We start from the raw sequence: 5,561 nt of genomic DNA, 5'->3' as shown, positions 1-5,561 counted from the left end.
TCATCATATGACTGCAGCGATCTCAGAGCACATCACAAGAGGGGTCTGTGATTCTCCATGCCATCTTTGCTCTAGAACTGGCTGCACACACGTATAAAACCACAACTTCTTCCTATCTGTTCTTGACTGGAAGGAGAAGGCTTGGGGAGGCAGGCAAGGTGTGCAGATACTTGTCCACAGTTTTACTTTGTGCATATCCATGGGCTTGGGCATAAATCAGGCTCTGCTTCTGAGAGGCTTTTGATATCAGAAGAAAAAATCTTGAAAAGATGACGAATCTGCACGCGCTCTCTGGGCTGGTGACACCAGTCGCGTGTGTTGCTCGACAAGACGTGTGGGCAGCAGGCCAGAAAACATCCTTGCTGATTTTATTTCTGAAAACATTTCTCTTGTCACATAAGTGGTTCCTTGGACTGTCCAGTTACTAGATGGTAAATGAAAGCATTGAAATTCTTACTTTCCAACTGGTTAACAGATATTGTCTTCATTATTTGTAACTACATTACTAATGATCCTGTAATGTATTATGCAAAATACTTTGACTTTCTATCAAGACCTTCATTTTTCTCTCTCTAACACTGAACTAAGGGGAAAGTGTAATGAAGCAGGCATGTCTTCATTCTGAATTATTTTACTGCCATGAAAAACATGACAAAACATGCTTCTTCTTCAGCCCTCCCTTCCCTCCCCTCTTTCCATTCAGGGGGGAATGCTCTTTGCTGTGCACAAATGACAAGAGCACATCCAAACCACTGTCACATGGTGGTTCATGCAGGCATTGCTCAGGGCAGAGCTGACAGTGCCACTCTGATCCCAAGGAAGTGGATCAATCTATTGCTTGTGATTGGAAAAGTGCCGGGGTGGTGATCAGCACACATGACTATCACACGGCCTCAGGATCCTACGTAATTGCAACAATAGCTTACAAAGATGATTAAAAGCAGATTTGTTCCTAAAGCTGTTCAAAGAAGAGGCCAGAGGGGCTTGGCTCAAACTGGCCTGCCCTGGCAGTGCGTTTGCCTGCGGGACAGTGCTTGCTGCAGCTACAGCCCTACTCAACACACACATCCCAAAGAGACAGCTGAGCCTCCTCCTGCTGGAGAGAGCCCTTGAGCTTGCCCAAAACCAGGATCTTCTCCAGTATTTTACTCCTTCACAGAAAAATCAAAAATATGGAACCCAGCAAGAGCTGAGGGTGGCAGGGCAACTTTATAAAGGAGCAATAAAAAAATCAAACCAAACCAACCAACCAACCAAAAAAAAAAAAAAAACACCCAAACAAACAACCAAACAAAAACAAACAAAGAAAACCACCAAAACCAAAGAAGGATCAAAGATCCTAAAATAATTTTTTTTCATTCCAGCTCTTTGGGACAGAGACTGTAAAGAAGCACATAATATGCTTCTTGCTGGGATTAACTGACAGAGTAACAGAGACCACCTGGGAAGCAAATCCTCTGGGTTAACTCCTCTCAGCGCTAGAGAAATTCCTGCACCTGTCAAGTGCTGAGGGCGTTTTAGCAAGGGGCCAATGAGATACAGTGCAAATGTTCTTCTTGACCCTAGAAATGCCATATGTGGCTCCACACAGAAGCTGTCTGGTGAGTGCTGGTGGGGATGCTCATCCCCATGTTGGAATCCCACCGCTCTTGCTGCCTTGGTCCTGCTGGTGCCTCCCAGAAGGAGCCACACAGCAGAGTGCAGGCAGTGCAATGCTACTTGCAGTCACAGGAGGAATCTTAAAAGAATGGTTTTTTTGATGATAAAAAAAAGGTTTTGTTTTTTTCTTCCTCTCAAGTGACCAAAATCAAAACAGCTTGGTTCTTTTTCCTGCAACCTTATACATGAAATTCAAAACAACTGCTGCCATTCAAAGGGGTCTGAGAAATGCTGGGAAATCTCTCAGGAGCTGACAGTTGATGGCCAGGTGGGATGCAGCAAGGCACTGGTCAGCCATGTCCTCTGGCTCCTGTGGGAACTGCCTCCCTGTAACCCAGTGCTCTACTTCTGAATGGCAACTCCCCATTACCAGGTCCAGGTATTCCCTGCTATTGCCCCAGGCCTCTGAAGTCTCCAGTAGTTTAACAATAAACTTCTGAAAGGTAATCATAGTCCTTGTGTTTGATTAATTTCCTGGGGAGGGAGGGGTTATCAGTACTGCTCATATTTTTCTATTTTCTCTATGCCCCATAATGCTAGAAGCTCTAAAAGGAAAAGAAAAAGCTTCAAAATTTAGATAATTGCTTGTAGTGAAGTGATCAGATTTTATCCTACTTAATTTATTTCATCATTATAGTTCAAAGGATGCAGACAAACTTCCTCTACAAACATTTATTTTCATTATTAAAAGTGAAGGTATTGTAAAATACACTTAATTCCTCACCACTACCCTTTTTACTGTCAGTGTTCTCAGACTGAACAGCTAAAATGTATTACACCAGTCATTTCTCCCTCTTCCCTCGAAAGAGAAGCTTTGCAAACACCAGGATTAGAGAGGAAATCTTTACAGGCCTGACTTCTGAAGGGATAAGGCCAACATTTTTTCCTCTGCTGCAGCCAGGCTTGCCCATGTGCTGGTATCCAGACCAAGAGGCTCGACAGGCTTCTGCGTCTCTTAGCAAGGCAGCAAATCCAGCCTGTCCCCAGACAGCAGGGGCTGTGCAACTACTTACTGCTCTTGGTGCAGCATTTGCTACTTTTGATCTGTTGTTTCTACTCCAAGTCCTTCCCTGGGTCCTTTGCTCAGAGACCAGTGATTTAAAACCCAAAATATGTTACACAATATGAGAAATTTCAAATAGTGCTAATTTCTGGAAGTAACTAGCTAGTGTTTAATCCCAGCAAAAGAAGAAAAATGCAAACAGCTTTTGAATGAAAAATGGCTGAAGGGGAAAATACAAATATGCTTTAATCTCATAAATAAGTTTGAATCGGCTTTGCTATTTTAACTCAAAAGAGAAAATGCCAAAACCAGCATCTGTGAGGTTGCAATTGCCCTTTTTTATTGCACTGCTGTGAAGAACTGATTTAATTTTAAAATATTAATGCTTCAACATTGTTTAGTTTCATTTCGTGAACTGTGGGTTATGAATCTGCTATTTGATTATCAAATGGAAAAGTACCAGAAGGACACACGCCTTGGCAGTAACAGCACATGCAGCACATGCACAGAAAAGCTCTGTTGCCGGGTAACCCCCCTGGAGGGGAGGAGAGGAGCTCTCCCTCTCTAAGTGGACACCCTTTAGGCTATACAGAAGGGTTCTGATGGCCACACCAGCTCCACCCACAACCACACATTAAGAGCAAGGCCCCCTGCCCAGCAATGGTGCTCGGACCAGTTAAAAATACATGCAGTACAATTCGCAGGAGAGCAGCCAGCCACTGACACGCCTACGTCTCAAAATGTACAAATTTGGCACTTTCTAGAGCTGGAGAAAGTCCTGGGGGTAACTTGTGCTACACACTGATGTTAACTGGTCTATAAGGGAAGCTACATGCTGTGCCTTCCCATGTGGGGACCTGATGGTTGGATAGCGCTAAATGTGCCATGCAAAGCCCTTATCTGATGCTGCTGACGGCGCTTGGGGGGAGCACACGCTCAAAGCCCAGCAGGCCCTTTGGGCTATACTGGTTTCTGCTGCCTGTCACAACCTAGCTAAAATGATTTCTAGGGAGAAAAATCAAGTGACTGGAGCTACTGCTGCTAGTAAATAATCTCTGCTGCCTTGCTGGCAACTGACAGATAAGGATCCTCACCAAGAAGAGTGAATGATAATCAATTTAAGAAATATGGACAATCTTTCAGGAAACATAGCTTCAGAGCAATTTCTGGACAGAAAATTACTAGTTACAGCATAATCTTCTAAGAAATTAATGCACAGGAAATATGGCAATTGAAGGTCATCTTTAACCATTACTTATAGTTACAGAAGTTTCTGTAAACCCCAACTGAACTGCAGAGTAGATTATCCTTTTTGTTACAACTTAGGTTCTAAACCAGAAGCTAAAAAGTCTGTGCAACTGTTCTTTCTCCTCTATTGAGACTCAGACCTCCCTACAAGACAAGTAGGAAGCTCCCTAATCCATGTAGAGGGAGAGGGAAACATTTCACTCTCTGGGTTTCAGCCTACAGCACACTAGAATTAAGGATGCTGTTGTCCAACTTCCCCACTGATCAGTGTGAACATTTTGGACCAGGGTGTGAATGGTCATTCCCTGGTGACTTAGCCCAGGAACATGTCTCCGTTTGCCTTCCCGAAGACCTATGTAGAGATGTAAAGAGGAACCAGCAACAGAAAACATATGTGGTGTTTTCTGTTGCATATTATACTGATCACTAACTCCATGTGTACCTAAGTGTTTCCATGATCTTTCCTCATCTCTCCCACAGAGCCTACAAGTATTTTCTTTTCTAGATAGTAAAGGGAACAGAGGACTAGTCACTCTCTAATGTTCTAATGTCTCTAAGGGGGGATTTTCTTTCCTACTTCTGGCTGAGTACATGTTACAGCTGAGATTCTCCAAAGTGACCTTGGCTGACTGCAGAATCACAGAAGGGTTGAGTTGTAAGCCAGGTGATCTGGCCCAACTCCCCTGCTTAAGGAGGGACACCTAGAGCCCCTTGCCTGGGACCATGTCCACGTGGTTTTTTTATTATCTCCCAGCACAGAAACCTCATCATCTCTGGGACAATCCATGCCAGTCCTTGGTCACCCTTACAGTAAAAAAAAGTGTTTCCTGATGTTGAGGGACACTTACACATTTCCATTTGTTCCCAGTGCCTCTGGTCCTATCACTGGGCACCACTGTGAAGAGCCTGAACCAGTCTTCTGCACTCTCCCTTCAGACACTTAGTCCACGATAGTCCATGGCCCTGATGGTCCATGATGATAATATGGTGCTGGTTGCTCTTTATAGCTGGGTACAACAATGCTGTGAAGGGCAGATAGAAGACATATTAAACATCAATATGGGCTTTTCCATGAAAGCTATTGCTTAGAACTGGCACAATAAAATAATTCAGAAGGAAATGGGCTGTTTGACCATGAGCAGGAATGGAAGTGGCAATCACTGCGAGCCTTGTAGTAAGAAAATAGGAGCAAGATTTTTTTCAGAAAACAGAGATGCAATATCCTAGGGTGTTTCAGAATGGGAAACATTTCAGGAAAATAAAATTAATGATGTGCTAACCAAATAAATGCGTAGAATAGCTCCTTTGGCTATGCTAAATGAGAATTCCCAAATTATTTGTACAATTCAGCTGCAGGAATCCTTCAGTATGAACTCTACTCTGCTTGAATGTGGGGGTGGTGGACAAGATAGGAAAAAAATGGTTCCGTATCAGATACCATCTTGGTATCTTCTGAAGCATTATTAAAAACAATGACAATGCCAGTTTTAACAAAGCTTGTATCTCATGGCTCCTGACAAAACTAGGTTATAATTCCCTAATTAGTTTTAACAAGCAAAGTGAAGACCTGTGTGGAAGAAAAAACAAAAAAAACAAAAACAAAAAAAAAAAAAACCAAAAAAAGGAAGTTGGTTTACAAAAGAAGCTGAAG

Source organism: Motacilla alba, chromosome 4, assembly GCF_015832195.1.
Source record: "Motacilla alba alba isolate MOTALB_02 chromosome 4, Motacilla_alba_V1.0_pri, whole genome shotgun sequence".
Lineage (NCBI taxonomy): Eukaryota > Metazoa > Chordata > Aves > Passeriformes > Motacillidae > Motacilla > Motacilla alba.
This window is presented reverse-complemented; position numbering follows the sequence as displayed.